We start from the raw sequence: 21,260 nt of genomic DNA, 5'->3' as shown, positions 1-21,260 counted from the left end.
GGGTTCGAGGGTCGGCCTAGAAGTAATCTCGGGTGCGAAGTAATCTCGGGTGCAAAGGTACTTTGCCGTGATCTACGGCTCTCCTTCATCCCACCGTAGATCCCACCCCCTCAATGCCCGTGTTAGATAGTCCCCAGGGCAGACCACCCGCGGGCGTGCCGTCCTCCGTTTACCCTTGCCTGCACGTGCGGCGCCGCTTTCCCTTCATTATCTTTCGCTGCTAAGGCAGAATCAGAGTTCATTCCGTCTATTAACGATTTTCCCAAAATCGTTCAAGAGGCTCGTCCCTACAAACACTTATGCATTGTAGGGTAAAGGAGCCGGTTTAGAGGCGCCTAACTTGGGTGAGCAACCGCGTTAGCTGTGCTACACCATTTTTCGATTGAGGATGTGCTTTCGAAAGCCCTGCGCAACAGCTATCTCCAGTAAAGACGTCATCTTGAGTGGCAGTTGAACGACGTAGAAAGAGATTGATTTGTGACTCGTGTGTAACAAAAAGTAGAGCCGATTGCAAGAGTATCGGCGGCCTATTTAGAAGCGTTGCTTCCAACACAGATCGAACACAAATCGGACGACTGAGTGTCCAACCTGGCTGCACTATCCACGAAAACACTCGTGGCTTGGTGTCTCTAAAGTGAGGCTTGCATATAAAATATTGTGGAGGTAGACAGGCCTCTGAAAAGGGGCCCGTCTTTTAATTGGGATGTTTACCCTAGAGGGGAAACAGTGTGTGCCTTCTCCTCCTTTGCAATAGTTGGTACTGTCACGGCAAGGGTACGACCAAGGGACATGGTCCTAAGCTATGCGTGCAGATTCACGGGTCTCCTTGAAAAGAGAGGTTGGCTAGAGAATGGTATGCAGTAGCCCTTGGCCTTTCACCGATATCAAAGCTTCACGGTCTTGGGAAGGGAGAGAAGAGGGCATGGAGGTGTAGCATGGGAGGCTTCATGCACTTGCATGTGCAAAATTGGGCACGTTGTCTCTCCCACAATGTTTCCATGGCGAGCTTGAGGATGTCACGCGGGAGTACACTCTTACGGAGAAGGTACGCACTAGTGAAAGTCCGTCATTTATGGCAGGAGCAGCACCAAAAGTGGTCACCCCTCCTGTGAGAGCGACCTTTTCTCCTTTTTCACCATGCAGGTTGAAGACATGCAACTGCACCTTCTTGTGTGCGCAAGGTAAATGGGTGCCCTCTGTTTCCTAGCTCAAGTAGGCCAAGTAGCCTATCACCCACAAACGGATGGCCAAAGTGAGATAGCAAATTCAACTATTATTGATCTACTCAAAGCCTATGTTAGGGAAATAGATCAAAGAGATCAATGGGAAAAGTATTTACACTCAGTAGAGTATGCGTACAATAACATTGTCCATACTTCTACAGGAAAGGCACCCTTCGAGGTAATTGAAGGAAGACCCAAGCTCCCATTGAGTATCAAGACACTTGGGTAGATCTTTGCTACTGATGAGTACACTAGGGACCTTAAAGAATCTTTTAATAAGATTAAGGAAGCTAATTTTCTATCTTCGTTCCTCTCCTTTTCAACAAAGTGTTGTGCTAAGCCGGCCATATCTAGCAAGATCTTCTTTCTCTATTCGAATTGAAGGTATTTCTGACAGGGTTTCAAGCTTATAAGCAAGTTTTTTGAGTGGATGGTGACTTTTGGCATTCAAGGTCAGCATCGGCAATTAATTACAAATTGACAATTTCAATTTAGCAAGTCTTATCGATTTTGTTTGCAGTTGCTCATAGTTAGTTACTATTTATTTTCCTTGGGTAACTTTTTTCTCTTGCTAGCATAGCATGTTACGCCATGGATTCGGATATTGACATGTAGCATATGTTTGATTTTGAGAGTCCTACCCCAGTTCCGTCTGCTGCTACCCGACGGTCGACCACTCTCACGGAGGGTGCCTGCGTGGCAACAAGGCCAGATGATAGCATCAAATTGCGTGACATCCAAAAGTTTAGAGCCATGCAAACACGTATGATTTTTATAAAGTCTAATTTTGCAAAGGCAAATACGAATGTCACTAAGATGTCTGATATGCTTGTCCAATTCATACAATAGTCGGCCAAGGGCCAAGTTAATGAGCAAACTAGAATTTTTGCGACACCCGTGCCTGGCGGGAGTACCCCTGGTTTGCAAGAGCAAGGCTCCAATACGGGGCGGGAGTATCCCTGGCTTGCAAGAGCAAGGCTCCAATACGGAGTAATTTCACCTTCTCTCTCAAAAAGAGGTGGATGACTTGTTAAAGAATACCAAGCCACCGATTTTTAGAGGAGAAAGAAGGAATGCAACAAAGATATTGTGAATATATTCATAAGAAAATGGGATGGTTTTTGCGATCTTAGACACACTTCAGATACAGTGAAGGCACTGCAAACAAGTTTGGCGCTAGAGGATAAGTCATACAAACGGTGTATGTCACTCAAGGATAAGGGCATCGTACCACACACTTGGGAAACCTTTGAGGATGTGTTCAGAAAGGAATTTTTGCCCACAAATAAAGCGGATAGAAACTGGTTTGCATGGGACAAGTGCTCTATGCATCAGCATAAGACATTGTTGGAATATATCTTGCACTATCGTGATGTGATTCTCAAGCTAGAGGGTCTAGACACCTTTCAGCATGTGTGTGGGTTCATCCGTGGGTTAACACCAAAGCTAAGACGCTTGAGAAAGCTATAGTGCAAGTGCACATATATGACGAACTTGACAAAAAAGCATTGCATAACACTCTCATGTTTGACACTGCACATGTAAATGTGCAACCACTTCATGGACATGATAAGAGAAAATTTATAGTAGCTGTAGCTGATGTGTTCAAGAATCCCAAGGGGTCGAGGGTACATCTGTGTAATGAAGATTTTTTAGAAAGAAAAGGAGGAAAATATATGTTTTACATGTTTAGGAAGTGGACATGGAAAAACGGATTGTTGCAAGGATAAATCTAATGCCCAAGAAAAGGAGAAAGCGGTGCACATGATGCAATTGCTGCCTCTCGAGTCCTCTTCTCGCTTTTCTAGTTTGGAAGTTACACACATAGAAGCGGTGCATGAGTACTGTATTACAGCCTCAATGTGAAAGCTGACCTTTGGGTCCACATGAGTTGGCGTGCATGCATGTGTTTATCCGAGGTCACAAGGTGAGAATCTTAGTAGGCAATGGTGCTTCGTGCAATTTCATTAACTATAAGTTTGTGAAATGGCTCAATTTGCCCAAGACTCCTAGTTCCCACCGTTACAAGCTAGCGATGATTAACGGACATGATGTTGAGGTGTAGGATACACAAGTAAAGGTTGTACTACTGGAGATTCAAGGGTATCACACGTCCTTGAATTTTCAATTCATGAATATGGATTGGTGGATAGATGTGGTTCTTGGTCGAAAGTGATTATATGGGTTAGAGTCATCAATTATTTGATGTTCAAATCCAATGGTGTGCATATGTTGTTGTTGGGGGAGAAGGATGTTCCTTCCTTGCCACTTATTTGTACAATTTAAGCTTATGACGCTCTCTTCTCAAGATAAAATAGAAGAAGTCTTTTTGAGTTACTCGTCGTTTTATTTTTTGTCAAATGTCAATAATTTTTTAAATGAAAGTTCCCCAATGTCGTATTCTTGTCTCTCTTCTCTTCCAACTATCTCTCTCACCCAAACAAGCAACTGTTGCTAGTAAGTTAAAATAATTTTAATGTAATACAAGAATGTCTTTCCAGATGGTTTGCCACTAGGGTTACCATCGTTACGATATGATGCTCCACGTCCACTGGAAGAAACACAAAATAATAGTAGGGTTTTGTTAACTTCTTATTAGGGGACTATTGTTTTAATGTGGTGGTTACATGTATTGAAAGAACTTTGGCTACTTTTTTGCACTGGGATAGACTATAGATTGTATATGGTGACGTGATTTGGTTGAAGCATGAGCTGAATACGATTTTTTTTAGTAAACACTGCTTGCAAAAGTGTGCTCGGCAAGTTGTGGTCAATATATATGATTACTTTGGTGTTTTACAGTATTTTGGATGATATGCATGCCGAATATTGCTCTTGGGTTGATATGAAAGCAAAACGAGGTGCTCTTGTGAGTACACAAAAAGGACTTGGCATACTCAGATATGAAGGGAATATCGTTTTCCAAATACAATTATCTATGCTTGCACCTCAAAGGGATGTGCTCGGTAATGCTTGGGTTGATACTTAGGCTAAGTGTGGTGCTCGTACAAAAGCATAGAGGTTCTTGGTGGGCATCCTCTTTGGAGTGTCATCACTTCGAGTGCATTGGTTGTAGGTATACTCACCATAGGTATGGCAGGAAAGTTGTTTCTCTGATAAGCTTAGCCCGGCTTGCACCTTGAAGGCCAATGTCTGTGAATGGATCCCTTAGGCTAAGTGTGGTGCTCTTACAAAAGCATAGAGGTTCTTGGTGGGCATCCTCTTCGGAGTGTCATCACTTTGAGTGCATTGGTTGTAGGTATACTCACCATAGCTATGGTAGGAAAGTTGTTTCTCTGATAAGCTTAGCCCGGCTTGCACCTTGAAGGCCAATGTCTGCATGTGAATGGATCCCACGAGTTGTAATATTACGAGCTAATCTTGAAGGTAAAATTTACAGGGCTAGAAAAATGCATTTTCCTTACCGAAGAAAATAAGGGCAAACTTGAAATTCTGTCGGATTTTAGGTCAAAATTTGAAGCTTTAGTCGGTATTTACACTAAAAGTTGTGTAAATTTTTTGGTTTTAGGCAAGCTCAAAATCTAATCGGGATTTTATGAGTTTAGCCGATTAAAATACACAATACCTCGGTTTTTTCCTAACAAAAAATTGTATTTTTTTAAGGGTTGAGCTACAATAAATATAGAGAAGGCAACCTGTAGCATAAATAACAAGGTGGATCGGAGATAAAAGGGCTAAGCAGAGCGCGATCGGAAGGGGAGTTGAGTCAAAGAAGATGAACCAAGGGCATTGGAAGAGCCTTGGGAATCTAGAGGAGATTGCACAACTCAGCAAACGAGGCTAGCGTGAGAAACTGTAGAGCGCTACAAAATTGACGAGCAAGGAGATAAAGGAAGAAAAAGCACCGAGAGGCAGTGAGTTCAGGAAGGCACCGAACATGGAGTTGGGAAGCAGGCAAAACTTCATCAACAATGTTAAAAAAAGACCTAAAGAGCTACAACAAAAAGTGGACACTAAGATGAGCGGCATTAGGGAGAGGAGATTGACGGGCTGGCAAGCGTTGCAGTGTTGTGTTTGAAGGACGGGTAGCTTTGGCTGGAGGACAATAGAGTGAGTTCGATTGGCAAGCAAAATTTGGAGAGAAAAATCTCCATCTGCAAGCATCTCTCTCTCTCTCTCTCTCTCTCTCTCTCTCTCTCTCTCTCTCTCTCTCTCTCTCTCTCTCTCTCTCTCTCTCTCTCTCTCTCTCTCTTTGATCGGGACTCGACAATCAATGAAGATTTCCCTTATATTTAAGCATTTAAGGGCTTTGTCATGCAAACAGGTGTCAGTGGGTGGGCGTCCATAACTTGGGCGGTCAGGCAAGGTACAACGCAATTATCCCAATAATCTCCCACTTAAAGGAGAATGTGCCAATAAGTGGGTCCTACTAGCTAAACTACTAGTATGTACAAGAAAACAGGCGAGAGACAACTCTCAACCTACTCCCATTGGCTCGCTCAGTGGATCTATATGCAGCCGTATTGGCTCTGGTGGTAGGAGAGTATGCGTACCCATGCTAGAGCCTGCATGTAAATCCCGCAAACTACTTTGTATTGTCTGCAAAACTCCATTATGCATCATGCTAGTGTCAGTCACCGTACGCCTGACAATCCCTACTGCAAATGCCCGAACATTGACGAAATCTATGCAAACCTGAATGTACTCGCCTCCCCTATGCTATCTGCATGTACTACATCATTAGGACTACCCATTGCGTATGGATGTGTCAATGCCGACACTGGGATGGCTAAGTCCCTCTCACCCATAGGCGGAACTGTACATCCTAGCATCAACTCATCAGCCTCTAGCATGAGCATATCAAAGAACTCCATGTCTGTTATCTCTACCCTTGTCTCTAGCAAGAAGATCCGCTCTACCTGTGCCTACACAGACTCTGACAACACCTCTTGTGTCTCACTAGAGCATTGTCTCTCTACCCTTGTCTCTACAGAGTCTACTTGCTTGTCATGCACAGCTAAATGCTCTGTCTTGTGAGCATGGTGGAGCTCACCCGCAAAGGAGACACTTCTTGTCTCTCGCTCAAAGCATGCCAGCAATAAACCAAGACCATGCCGTCTCGAACCTCAGACACATGCATAGGATATACCAAGCCATTGCGGGCTCCTCTGGCAATCACTAATGAACCGCAATGCATCTGGAAAGACTGCTCTCTAAGCAGTGTCTCACACCCAAAATTTTCTAACTGTTTCATTGAGATCAAGCTCTGTCTCAGCTGAGGAACATAGCGCACATGTCATAGCGTATATGATGCACCACTAGGGAATGACAAGCAAACATCTCTTGCACCCTCAATGTCAAATGTCGATAGTCAAGTAAACACAACCAAACTAGAGAAGGTGCTAAACCACTCACGATGTGGCGTGACATGGAAATCTGGATCCTCATCTAACAACCAACGAGGAGAAGTGTCACAGCTCAAAGACATGTAATCAAGAGGAACTCTAAAGGAAAACGTGACATCACCATCACTGGCATATGAAGCTATCACTCCAGTATGTGTCAAAACTTCATATGCACCATGCATAGATCTTCGTTGTTGACGCATACGTCTGAAACAACGATGCCTAATGTGCCCTGTGTGACCACAATGCCCACATCGCATATATCAACAAGAACGAGACCATCGTCTCTCACGAGTCATCATTATAGACTCTAAACTGTCACACATATCTGCAACCATAAGTAAATTACTAGAAATCGAACTATGGCGAGAAAACCTGGGAGAAATCTGCTAGAATCTCCCCTGTAAATTGAGTAAAAAACTCAAGTACAAGCTCTACCATAAACCATGTCAACTTGCCAACAAAGTGGGAGATAACTCGACCAATACACAATCATGGAGACCAGATCAAACGCAACAAATCCGATGCTCACATATGCATAAAATTAGCTCCATAATATGCTATATCTTTAATCACACGATGTGGACAAATAGCTCAACTAAGCGTAAAGCGCATAACCATATACGCAAGTAGTGATCAAACTAGCTCAAAACACATCCCACAAGAGAAAGTGTTTGCAAAGGTCTACAAAAAACCTGTGACTGTATGTCTGTAGACACACAAGCATACACGATCACTGTCAAAGTGGGAGTCAAACTTGACCACTAAACCATCAAAGAGTAAAACTACAGATACGCATAAAACATGGCAAAAATCTGGGAAAAATTTGACAAAGTTTTCCTTGAAAATTGAGTGAACACTCAAAAAATCTCACCAATACCGCATAACAGATCCACAAATGTTATACATGCACTGCCAAAATCTTGGCAAACAAGCTCACTCTTGAATTGACGACTTTGTGGACATGTACCTGTCCAAAACGCTGTAAACCTGTGAGCTTGGTACCTGCAAGCTATACCTAGCTCAGCTATATCCGCACATGCATACATAGCATGAAACTGCACAAAACCATGCTAAAAATTGCTCTCTGGAATTCCCCACACAATCATACATAGTGTGCAATGCAAGAAAGCACAAACTACGAGGAGAATTGCCTAGAAACTGGTACACTATGTCATTAGTCGGTAAGTACGTCGATCGAAACTAAGCACAAAGCACGACTAGCCGCCTATGGTCAAAATCGCCATCCGAGAGCCGTGCTCGCGAAAAAAAATACTCCAAAATGGTTTGTCAGAGCTGCTATGCATCATATGCGTCACCAAAGCTAGAAACTGGGGGTCATCAAAGCCAAAATGCTAGACCAAGGCCAGGATGCTCGGGGATGTCCGTCAAAGTATATCTACTCTAGAATGGGGCATGCAAGGGTAGTCGTTGTCGAAGCTACACTGGAGGAGAGCAAAAAACGTTCTCACTATATTGAGATTGAGAAAAAAACCTGGAGCTGCCAATGCTCGAAGCCGATGCCAAGTCGTCAATGCGAGGCCGTAGAGGAAAATCATCGAGAGCTAAGTCAATGTCTAGTTGTCTATGTCGGGCTCGTCAGAGCGGGGAGCCTAATGCCGATGTCAATGATCGAGAATTGGAGAGATGCCGAATCTCTCTTGCTCTCTACCACTCTGGGCTCGATGCCGCAGTACGAAAGTGATCGCCACACTCGGGAATCATCCAATACTGGGGGGTGTCGAGAGATGCTCGTCGTGTGTCCGTCAATGTTGAAAATTGCACAAAGTTTTCATTTGTCAGGTGTGTGAGAACCCACCTTGTACACAAATTTAAAAAAACAAAGATCTCTATTCTGCTTCTGAACAAGCTCTGACGATTTTTTTTTTGTGTGTGTGTTACACACACAGACACACACACAATCCCTGATTTTCTCTCTACCTTGTAGTGTTGCCTAACCGGCTCAATTTGCAATGTGTCTTGCCCGATTCCCTACTTACTTGCCTAGTTTGCTCTTGACTCCATTCAAGTGCTCACAACACCAAGAGTTGCGTGATGATGCCTGCCTTGGGAGAATTTTGCACTCCTGCCCCGTGAGTTGTTTCCCGCTATCTACTACACAATTGGGCCCCCAATTCCTAGTGCTACTGCAATTGTTTGGCCTTGCTTACTTTCCTAGTGCTGCTCGATTGCTTATGCCTAGGCTTGATTCAGCTCGAGCCTACTGCCCTGTGCACTGCAGGTTCTTACTCAATGAATTGCATTCCTAATTAGTCCTAGTCCATGCCATGACTTGCTACTGGTTTACTTGCTTATTGATGACCTCAAGTCCTTTGCTCAATTTTAGCTTTAAAAAACTTTGTTGCCCATGCTTGCTTGCCTGATTTGGCAAGGCTTCCTCAACTTTAGTGCTCTACAAAATTCCCCCAATTCTCAAAAGCTCAATTTCCCCTTTGCTTCAAGCCAATTTCCTGCTCTGTTCTCCCCCGCTTACCTTGAATCTTCTCTCGATCTGCTGTTAGAGGGTTTATTCCAATGCTCAATTTCCTCAAATATGCACACATAGTGCAAATCTTCTTGATGCTCCAAGCTCTGCTCTGTGATCTTTGCAGATGCTCCAAGATCCCCAAAGCCCAAGAGGGGTTGCGTACGTCGGGAGTCCAAGATCTAAGATCTTGCTCGATGTGCTCCGAGTGCAATCGATGATCCACCCCGAACCGCTCCAATCCGGTGCCTTGAAGTGTCTAAGTATGTCGCTTTTGTGTCCTGTCGTTCGGCGGAAAACCGTCGCACACGCACCGCCATCAAAGCTCTGATACCAGTTGAAGAGTGTGTGTGCATGGATGTGTGTGTCCGTAGTGCGGGTGCGGTGCATGTGCATGTGCGAGAAGGAGAGAGAGAGTAAATACATCGTGTGTGGGTGGAGCAAGACCCAAATGAGGAGCTCCTTATTGTAATGTAAATGGCCTATGAACTTTGAGAAAAGCTGAATTAAGAGAATTAGAGTGAGAATTTTTGTGAGCTTACTTTGAGAACAGTAGAGAGTGAACTTGATTGATGGTAGCAACATAAACATAGTACTTAATTAAATTGGCATGAACAATACTTTTGCAAGAGAGAGAGTATTAGAGAACATGACAATAGTTGAGGACCGGATTTACTTGGAGCCGGTCCTCCCTCTAAAAGGCGTTTGTATTATAGATTCTCCCATCAAGAGAGTTGGTTCAATACAATCTTTGTGTTCCTTGTGACCTAGGTGATGCAATGAAGATGGAAAGCTTCATGCATCACAAACATAATATAAACTTTGCAAAAAACATTAACTATCCCAAGCCTCAGTCCCAAGGCCTCAAACACCTTCGAAGGTGGAGAGAGCTAGCGATGAATGACGGTAGGGAAGAGGAAGAAGAATCATCCATAGGAAAAAGAAATAGTTCCTTAGTTATCATCACTCTTCTTTCTTAGCATAGCATAATAGCATAGTAATAAAGATGAAGAAGATGGCAAGCTTAAGTATTGAAGCATGGCTCTTGGTTGGATTTGCATTCCATAGCCAAGAGTGTTGGTGTAGGCTCTCCACTTCTCAACAAGCTTGGAAAAGGCGATGGAGCTCTTGCACTTTGCACTCCACACAATGAGAGAATGTGTGTGTGTGTGTGGGAGAGTATACCCCCCTCTCATGCTTGGTCCACACCTCTCTCTCTCACTCTCTCTCTCTCTCTCTCGTATTATTTAATTATTTCATTTGGACATGTGTCTTCTTTTTCCTCTTTTAGAGAAAGAACTTAATTATTTATTTTTATGTATCTAAATTCTCATTGGACCCCTTTAAAACCCATCAAATAGGATTCAAGCACATCATGAGGGCCACATGTGGAGGATCATTTGAACATGTGTCTTTTATGCTTATTAAGTCATTTGGTTCGAATTGAATACTTCAAGCACTTAGGCAATCAAGCATGGACACATTGATGCCTCTTGAGAGTTTATCTTTGAATTGAACGCTTCAAGAACCTAGTCATTTAAGCATGTGAGAAGCACCTCAAGCATTTGGACAAGGTTCCCGCTAACACTTAGCAAGCCGACAAGCACCTCATGCTTGGGTAGGATTCCCACCTCAAAGTCAGACCTAGCTTGCTTGCCTAAGGTCAAAGGACTTCTTAACACTAACTTTTGGAGGTCTTTAATGAAGATAACCCTAAGGTCTTTAAGCTCCATTAGGTAGCATTGCTCTTTAACGGACCATCTCTCATTTGGACCCCTTTAACCTTGGCCCCGTGTTGAGACAGATCCATAAGCATGTGTCTATATTCTAACCCTTGTTCCCGTTTATTCTCCCACATTAAATGATCAATTTAATATGAGAAAATCATTTGGGTTGGTTAGATATTAGATTTTATGACATTACCTCTCTCTTGAAATCATAGTCGTCCTTGACTATGAGGTAGAAGAGATAAAGTCTTAGTCATTAGTCTATGTTTCTTAGCGGGTAGAGGATCCCTTTTCACCCTGCGACATCATTCCAAAATGGATGACTAGTCCATTTGGTGCTTGAGAGACGTAGTTGCCGCAAGCATATCTGCTCTTTAGTTCATATCATACTCCCAAAGTAGAGTGAAAAATTCTACTTGGTGTTTGAGTGACGTCGTCATCACCAACATGATTCTAAGCTTTTGTGCACAAAAGAGGATTAGTCTTATAAGACCAAAGCATTGTTCATTTAGAAAGCATTTACATTTGCTCTAGTGCAGCATTGTAAGCAATGACAAGGTTCATATTATCCTTAAGTTGTATTCCTTGCATCCATCTAGCATCTTCAAATGGATAATTTTTGAACTTAATAAGATACCATCGAATAATCTTACCATGCCATAGTACCTTCTCTTCATACCGAAGGATAGCTTCGGGTTGTAGCACCTCTTCTTGGTCTTCGATTTTTGGAGAGTCTTCCATAATTGGTTCTCTTGGTGGCTCTCCTTTGTAGGGCTAAAGTAGGCTCACATGAAAATCATTGTGTATGAGCCAATGGTTAGGCAGCTTGAGTTGAAAAGCCATGTCATTGATTGGCTTCAAGATTTGAAAAGAATGATAGTATCTTTTTGCTAATTTAGCATAATACTTTTGATGGCCTGTAGGATTTTTGCCCGTCGTTTGCCTCAATTGAGCTTTGGGAAACTTAAGTAAGACCCAATCATTTTCTTTGAATGTTAAGGCCCTTCTGTGCTTGTCAGCAAGCAGCTTTTTGCCTATTGAGAGATGGATATAGCCTCCTTAACCTTTTGAAAAGATTCTTGTAGGTCACGGCTATACTCATTAGCAGAAGCGAAGATCTTCCCATGTACTTTAAGTAGCAAGGGACTTTTACATCTTCCCTCTATGATCTCAAAAGCTGCTCTTCTCGTAGTAGTATGGACAATATTATTGTATGCATACTCTACAAGGGGTAAGTACTTCTCCATTGTAAGCGTTGATCTACTTTTGTATCATGAGTTTTTAGTAGATCGAGTATTGTAAGATTGGCTATCTCACTTTGTCCATCCGTTTGTGGGTGATAGGCCAAAGAGAAATTCAATCTTGTATCTAGATTTTCAAAGAGACCTTTCCAAAAATTACTAGTCATTCTAGGATCTCTATCTGACACGATGGATGTTGGTAATCCATGGTGTTTGAAAATATGAGATATGAAGATGGTTGCCACTTGGTGTGCCTTAGTAGTCTTTTTGACAAGAATAAAGTGTGCTTGCTTGCTAAACCTGTCAACTATTGTCTATATTCATGTATTCCCATGGATAGACTTGGGTAATCCAAAGATAAAATCCATGGATATACTCTCCCATGTGAATTAGGGATTGGCAATGGCTGGAGTAATCCAGGTTTCTTCCCTCTATCATACTTAGTCTTTTGGCATACCACGCATTTTGAAACATACTCTTGCATGTCCACTTTCATGGTAGGCTAATAGAAGTACGTCTCTACTCCTCGAAGAGTAGGTTGAATGCCTTTATGCCCCGCATAGGGAGGAGCATGGGATTCATACATGACTTTCTCACAAAGGGAGTGGGTAACACATAGCCTATTGCCATGGAGAAGATAACCATCCTGCAAGGTGAGTGGTTCCTCTTTCTTCCCCAAAGCAAAGGCTGACATTAGATCTTTAAAGTCAAGGTCAATAACATACTCATCTATCATAGAAGATAGATCATTGTGAGTTGCTATAGACATCGCATTGATTTTTGGTCGTCGTGAAGGTGCATCGGCCACTTGATTGTGCTTACTAGCAATGTGAGCTTTATGAAAATAAAATTGCGAAAGAAAGTTTGCCCACCTCATTTATTTGTCAGAAAGCTTGGTTTGTGTCATGAAGTACTTGAGACTTTGGTGGTCTATTCGTAAAATGAATGGAGTCCCCAATAAATAGTGGTTCCATGTGTCTAGGGTATGTAGAAGAGCTAAGAGCTCTTTCTTATAAATGCCCAAGACCCGTTCATCCGTATTGAGCGTTGGGCTCTCATATGCTATGGCATGCCCTTCTTGAAGCAAGATTGCTCCAAGGCAATCACCACAAACATCACATCGGACCTCAAATGACTTTGAGATCCGGAGGCATGAGGACTGGTTGAGAGGTAAGCTTCTCTTTGAGCTTGTCAAAAGATTTTTGCTCCTTGGCAGTCCATGAATACTTAACATTGTTCTTTGTTAAGTCATGTAATGGTCCTGCTATTTGAGAGAATTTTGCTATGAAGCGTCTATAGTATGCACACATACCAATAAAGCTTCTCAGCTCATGTAGATTCCTTGGATTAGGCCATGCTTTTATTACCTCTAACCTTGATGGATTCATACGGATACCATCTTGAGAGATAATATGACCTAAGTATTGAATCTCTTGAAGGAAAAACTCGCTTTTCTTTTGGTTGAGAAAAAGCTTGTTCTCCCTCAATGCTTGAAATATCACTTGAAGATGTTGCTTGTGTTCCACCAAGGATTTGGAGTAGATGATGATATTACCAAAGAACACTCCAGTGAACTTGCAGTAGGGGATAAATATTTTCTTCATCAAATGATTGAATGTGGCTGGTGCATTGGTCAAGTCAAAAGACATGACTAGATATTCATAAAGACCTAACGTTGTACGAAACACGGTCTTTAGCATATCTTCATCCACTATCCTTTTTTGATGATAGCCACTTTTTAAGTCAATCCTACTGAAGTAGGTAGAGCCTTGTAGCTTATCAAATAGATCTTCTACCCAAGGTACATGAAATCTGTTTTTTATAGTGATATGGTTTAGTGCTTGATAGTCCATACACATACGGTATGTACCATCTTTCTTTTGCACTAAAATGACAGGAGAACAAAAGGGAGAGGAGCTAGGCCTCACCATCCCTTTGTCTACCAATTCTTGTACTTGCCTCATGATCTCCTCTTGTTGAGCTTGGGAAACTTGATAAGGAGGTTTGTTAGGCGGTGAGCTTCCTAGTAGGAGCTCAATTTGATGGACATCATCCCCTCGTTTTGGAGGTAAGTCCATAGGGATATCATCGATGAAAAGACCTTGGAATCCATTTAGAAAAGTAGAAAAGTCTAACTCTTCTTGATTCCTACCATTTTCATTAGATAAACCATTATCATCATTAGTGGATTCCTTTGACAAAGATCATGTACGCAGAAATCGAGCTTTTCATTGACTTATCAAAAGCTGGTAAATTTACAATTGGTATAGTACGACCGGACTCATTAGCATCTATATGCATGTTCTTTCCCTTGTAGGTGAAGTAGATTCTCCTTTCAAGGAACTTCATGTTGGCAACCATCCGATCAAACCATGGCGCCCCTAGGATAGTATCTACATGTTGGAGAGGAGAGATAAAAAAGTCTTCTTTGTCGACATAGCTTTGGACTTAAAGCCTCAATTTCCCAATCAAGGGAATAACGGAGGCTTGCTATCCCTTGAAAGCTATGTCAGCTGGCTGTTACAATATCTTCCATCTCAAAAGCTTGAATGCCCAACTTGGTGGCCAACTCCGTTGATATGAAGTTGTGAGTAGAGCCAGAATCAAACAAGATGAAGGCATCATGCTCCCTTACCTTTCCCAAGCATAGGAGAGAGATGATCCTTTACAACAATGAGCATCCTCTTTTGGAGCTTCGAAGCCCTAGGAGTCTCATTGCGATCATTTTTCTTGGGGCAAGAACAATAGCCATGTCCTTGCTCCCCACACTTAAAACACTTATGGTCCTTGCAAAAAGCCACAAGCCCTTCATGAGAGAGTTTGTTTTTACCTTTGTAAACTCCCTTCTCCTTGGACCTATTGTTGTTGTCGTCGTTGTTGTTGTAGAAAGTGCCTTGGGAAGAATTTTGGGCATTGTTTTCCCCTTTGCATCATTTTTGTCTTTGTTTTCCATGGGTTTGCATTCCATCTAGCCCCTTGTTAGAAATTGATGCAGGAAGCAACTATGGTGTAGTGGATTACTTCGGTGATAAAGCCAGGTCGTTGGGAGTTGATATACTTAGCCATTTCTTCAGGTAATCCCACACAAAATTATTGCTTTTGCTCGGCAAAGTCTATCTTTTGGAAGACAGTAGCCTTGAGATGTAAATCCCAAAACTTGTCCACATATTTGTGAATAGACTCATGTGAGAGAAGCTTCTAACTGCACCATTCCGTAAGTACTTGTCCTGTGCATCGCTTGCAAGGAATTGCTTCATGATGGAAATTCATAGAATTTTCCATGTCTTTTGGGCTTCATCGTTGCCACGAAGGCTAGCCCACCATTGACAAGCCAATTTTTGGAAGTGCATAGCTACTTGGCATAGCTTGGAGGACTCCATGAAGCCCTCGTCTCCAAAGGCCACATCAAATTGCTGGATGAAGGCCAGTACTTTGTCAGTGATACCAAAGGTGCCATCATAGGTGAGAAAGAGGTACTCTTTCTTCCCTCTTTGAATTTCTTGAGCTTTTGTGATCTTCGCCATGCAGGGTATGATTTGTGATGCCCTCCCTTCTTGTACTCTCTAGGAGAATAGCCATAGCTTTCGTCGGGAGAGGAGGAAGGTGAAGAAGAAACAGAAGAGAGTGACCTCTTTCTTGAACTTTTCTTCCTTTGTTTCCTTTCTTCCCTTTTAGAGTGACAAGGAGAAGGACTGTATGTTGACCGTTTCCTCATGGGAGGAGTTGGCGATCGTCTAAACCGCCGTCTTCATGGAGCCACATCTTCAAAGGAACTTAGGGATTGATTACTTTCTTGTTCTTTGGATTTCTCCTCTTGTATGGGAGAGAGTCTTCTTTTGGGGGTCTCGTCAAGAGGCCTCCCATAAGCACGAAGTTGTTGAGTAACTTTGGCTTGCAAGTAGGGTTGCCCATAGCTTGATGCAACCTAGTAACAAGATAATTGATCAACATGGGGGAATCATCATTAGCACCTTCATTGCAAAGTTAAAGTTATCAATGTTCATTCTACTCTCTTGGTTATTATCAGCCATGCTAATTATACTTATGTGTTTACTTAGTGTATTCTTTGGCAATTCAAAACCTTAGTTGCTACTCCTCTTAGCCTGTGAAAATAAGCACTTAAGTATCTACACCCACGGCTTGAATTAGTTAATTATAGAGAGTAGTGGGGTGGGTCTAACATAGCAGAACTGCCAAGGGATAGCTCCTTTTGGACTTCTTATGGCTCAATAATGGTAAAGCCATAGGCAAGTCTAAAAAGACCCCATTATTAAGACCAAAGCTCCTGAGGTGTGCACCATATCCCACGTAGTGGGCTCAACAAAATCGATAATACATCCCAATCTCACTTACCCTAATATAATTAACAAAATCAACCATTAATAGGATACTTAAGGACCTCTCTTCTTAAGCAAAAAAAGAGAAACCGAATGCTCTGAGACCAATGTAATGTAAATGGCCTATGAACTTTGAGAATAACGAAATTAAGAGAAGTAGAGTGAGCATTTTTATGAGCTTACTTTGAGAACATAGAGGGTGAACTTAATTGATGGTAGCAACATAAACATAGTACTTGATTAAATCGGCATGAACAATACTTTTGCAAGAGAGAGAGTATTAGAGAACATGACAATAGTTGAGAACCGGATTTACTTGGAGCCAGTCTCCCCTCCAAAAGGCGTTTGTATTATAGATTCTCCTATCAAGAGAGACTTGGTACAATACAATCTTTGTGTTCCTTGTGACCTAGGTGATGCAATGAACATGGAAAGCTTCATGCATCACAAACATAACATAAACTTTGCAAAAAGCATTAACTATCCCAAGCCTCAGTCCCAACGCCTCAAACACCTTCGAAGGTGGAGAGAGCTAGCGGGGAATGAGGGTAGGGGGAAGAGGAAGAAGAATCATCCATAGGAGAAAGAAATAGTTCCTCACTTATCATCACTCTTCTTGCTTAGCATAGTAATGAAGATGAAGAAGATGGCAAGCGTAAGAATTGAAGCATGGCTCTTGGTTGGATTTGCATTCCATAGCCAAGAGTGTTGGTGTAGGCTCTCCACTTCTCAACAAGCTTGGAGAAGGAGATGGAGCTCTTGCACTTTTCACTCCACACAATGAGAGAATGTGTGTGTGTGTGTGGGAGAGTATACCCCCTCTCATGCTTGGTCCACACCTCCCTCTCTCTCTCTCTCTCTCTCTCTCTCTCTCTTGTATTACTTAATTATTTCATTTGGACATGTGTTCTCTTTTTCTTCTTTGAGAGAAAGAACTTAATTATTTATTTATATTTATGTAAATTCTCATTGGATCCCTTAAAAACCTATCCAATAGGATTCAAGCACATCATGAGGGCCACATGTGGAGGATCATTTGAACATGTGTCTTTTATGCTTATTAAGTCATTTGGTTTGAATTGACTACTTCAAGCACTTAGACAATCAAACATGTAAAAGTCGATGCCTCTTGAGAGTTTATCTTTGAATTGCACACTTAAAGAACCTTAGTCATTTAAGCATGTGAGAAGTACCTCAAGCTTTTGGGCAAGGTGCCCACTAACACTTAGTAAGCCGACAAGCACCTCATGGCTTGGGTAGGATTCGCACCTCAAGGTCAGCCCTAGCTTGCTAAGGTCAAAGGACTTTTTAACGCTAACTTTTGGAGGTCTTTAATGAAGATAACTCTACGGTCTTTAACCTCCATTAGGTAGCATTGATCTTTAACAAACCATCTTTCATTTGGACCCCTTAAACGTTGGCCCCATGTTGAGACAGATCTAGAAGCACGTGTCTATATTCTAACCCTTGTTTCCATTTATTCTCCCACATTAAATGATCATTTTAATATGAGAAAATCATTTGGGTTGGTTAGATATTAGATTTTATGACACTTATTCTTAGTATATGTACAAAAATTAGGTGGTATTAGTGGACGGGCGCCCATAACCTGGGCAGTCGGGCAAGGCACGTCGTCTTTACCCCAACACGGGTAGCTAGAGGACAATATAGCAAGTTCAATTGGTAAGCAAAATCCGAAGAGGAGAAACCCTGTCTACAAGCATCTCTCTCTCTCTCTCTCTCATACACACACACACACACACCACTTTCCTCTTAAATAAAAGATCTTGAGTTCAACTCTCCTCGTCAAATAGATCTTTGAGGTCTCTTGGGATAGTTTCCTATGACATTAAAATACTCTTCTTCTTGTTCTTCTTCTTCTTCTTCTTCTTCTCTCTCTCTCTCTCTGTCTCTCTCTCTCTCTCTCTATGATTGAGACTCGATAGTCAATGCTATATTGAAGATTGCCCTTCTTAGGGACCGTGGTATTGGTATGACAAAAGAGGATCTCATCAAGAACCTTGGAACCATAGAAAAATCAAGAACTTCAAGTGTGCTTGATTTTGTTGTACTATAGAGAGGCTACATGGTGTTGTTTGTAGGCATCACCAGTTTCAAGGACATTTCAATTTATCTTATAAGGTACACCTTGTGTTGGGATCAGTTTTGTTGGAACAGATGCATAACGGTGGGGATTTGACTTGATTGGGCAGTTTGAAGTTGGATATTACTCAATCCATCTAGTGGTGGATTACATGGAGGTTGTAAGCAAGCACAATGATGATAGATAGTTTAGCCTTTTCCCTGAGAGTCTCTATCCTTCCCTTTTTTTTTTTTTGGCAATGTAGTTATGATGACCAAATGATCATGTAGGTATATTTGGGAGTCAAAAACAAATGGGGCTTTTGTTGTTCTTAAAGATTAAAAAAATGAGCCTCTTGGTCGAGGAATTGAAATCGGGCTTCACTTGAAGGAAGCTAGTGACTTCCTTCAAGAGGACAAACTAAAGGTTTTTCTTCAATTTCATGGTTTGCCTTAATCTCCAGTGTTGTGTACATTGTTTCTAAAGGAAAGATATTATTCAAACTAGACGTTGTTCAAAGGGACTCAGAGTTATCAATTTTCCAATGTTTCTTTGGTCAAGCAAGGAAGTCGATGTTCAGGTTGAAGAAAATCTTGAAGAAGTGCCTGAGGATGAGGAAGAGAAGACAGTGGAGGTTGTAAGCAAGCACAGTGATGATAGATAGTTTAGCCTTTTCCATGAGATTCTTTGTCCTTTCCTTTTTTTTCTGGCAATGTAATTATGATGACCAAATGCTCATGTAGGTATATCTGGGAGTCAAAAGCAAATGGGGCTTTTGCTGTTCTAAAAGATTAAAAAAATGAGCCTCTTGGTCGGGGAATTGAAATTAGGCTGCACTTGAAAGAGGAAACTAGTGACTTCCACAAGAGGACAAACTAAAGGTTTTTCTTCAATTTCATGGTTTGCCTTAATCTCCATTGCTGTGTACATTGTTTCTAAAGGAAAGATATTGTTCTACTAGACGTTGTTCAAAGGCACTCAGAGTTATCAATTTTTCCAATGCTCTTTGCTTAAGCTTATGTGGTAGTTTTTTGGCTGCTAGAAGCTACTGAATATGAGGAGTCTAAAGAAGATGCCAAAAGCAATGAGTTTCATATTTCTCTTTGTGTTTTTTGATTTGTTTATGTGGACTCGCTGGATGGGTAAATACATGTTATAGAACCCAAAAGAAAAAAAAGGTCAAGGAAATCAATTGGGATTGGCAGACAATGTGATAGCTACTTGGTCAAGGAGTCCCAAAGAAATTTTTGATGAGGATTATGCCAAATTTTTGCACTCCATTGCAAAGGTTTGTGTAGGGTAGATATACACTCTTTTGCATATAAGCCTCTCCCACATTCTCCTTTGCATATGTACTGAGTGCGTTTTGTTTGTGGGCACATGATTTGACTCGAGACACCCACCAAAGACTCCTCATGATCCTTATGAAAGCTACTATAGAAACAAATTGTTTTTGAAACTTTATTCTTCATATCAGATGAGTTCGAAGAACTTCTTCCCAAGTATCCCCCATTTTTAAAGGTATCTTTTGTGAACATACAATGATGAATAGATTGTTTTGCTGGAATGAAAGTAGTCAATCTGATGTAATTACCTGGTGTGTCTTGTCAAAGTATTTTTGATTCAAACACATTACCCCTTAATGTCTCCCGAGAGATGCTTTAGCAACACAGTAGCCTTTAGCAACTATCAAGAAGAAGGTAATTTGTAAGGTGTTGGACATGATTCAATGCATAGATGAGGATGATCTTGCAGAATCAGATGACAAAGAAGGTACTTTAATGTGGTTAGACATTATTTGTGCCTGGGCTTTATGAAAAGAAGTCTTTTAATTTAATTATGCATCCAGTTGCCTGCCTACCCTGATCATGTGTATCTTTGTCATAAGTGGAAGCGCTCTTTTGAAAATTGGCAATCTACCCTTGTGCGCCCCCTTATATCGATGTGTTCCTCTTTCATATGTTGAGAATCAAGCTCGTGCTCGTGTCTCAATAGTTCAAATTGTGTTTCCCAGCTAGTGTAAATATATGGAGTAAGTTGATCTTTTTGGCTAGGTCTACAGTTTTGTCATGGCTATTCCCTAGTTATACGAATTAACAGGGTGCAACAATCTTGTTGAAGTGAATTTGTCAAGGATTTTAGAAGATAGAAACTCAACAGTAAGTGCGTTTTCACGCTCTCAAAAGTTAATTGGGGTTTAATAGATGATTCAAAAGGTGAAGATGAGAGAACCTAAGCAAATATGAGAAGCAAACTTTACAAAAGCTGTAAGCAAGGAGCTTCTCATGGAAGCTTTGTATTTGCCCATGAATATCATGCTCCGCCATTATAAAGGTGTGGCCAAAGGACATGGCCTTTAGATAAGTGAACTCTGACTCTGAAGACATTCTCTTCATGCATGAAAGCTCAACGATCAGTGGCCCACATGTGGGTCCATCAAAAGTGGTGAAGTCTAAAGAGCTAGAGTTGAGCAATGTGTATGAACGGGCATGAGGTAAGTGCATGTGGGAGAAGGAGCAGCCTACAAAGCAGCAAAATAGCAAGCTTTCTCTTCAATGAACATGTCCTTTTACTTAAGGGTGCCTAAAGGGGGGGGGAGAGAGAGAGAGAGAGAGAGAGAGAGAGAGAGAGAGAGAGAGAGAGAGAGAGAGAGAGAGAGAGAGAGAGAGAGAGAGAGAGAGAGCAAACGTTTTGTGTGTGTGTGTGCATGTGTGTGCATGCATGTGTGTTTTCTTATGCATATAAGATGGAGACAAAGTGCACTAACATGCACAATCTATATGTGTGTTTGTCTGTAG

General features: G+C 41.7%; 1 pseudogene; it reads left to right on the top strand.

Moving 5' to 3' along the window:
- Window positions 1-5,121: 5,121 nt before the first annotated feature.
- On the top strand, window positions 5,122-20,698 carry LOC147421881 (endoplasmin homolog; annotated as a pseudogene).
- The last annotated feature ends 562 nt before the right edge of the window (window positions 20,699-21,260 follow it).

Source organism: Adiantum capillus-veneris, chromosome 27 (genome assembly GCF_014529385.1).
Source record: "Adiantum capillus-veneris isolate H3 chromosome 27, ASM1452938v2, whole genome shotgun sequence".
Lineage (NCBI taxonomy): Eukaryota > Viridiplantae > Streptophyta > Polypodiopsida > Polypodiales > Pteridaceae > Adiantum > Adiantum capillus-veneris.
Note: the sequence above shows the minus strand (reverse complement) of the source record. Positions and strands in the feature narration are given on the sequence as shown.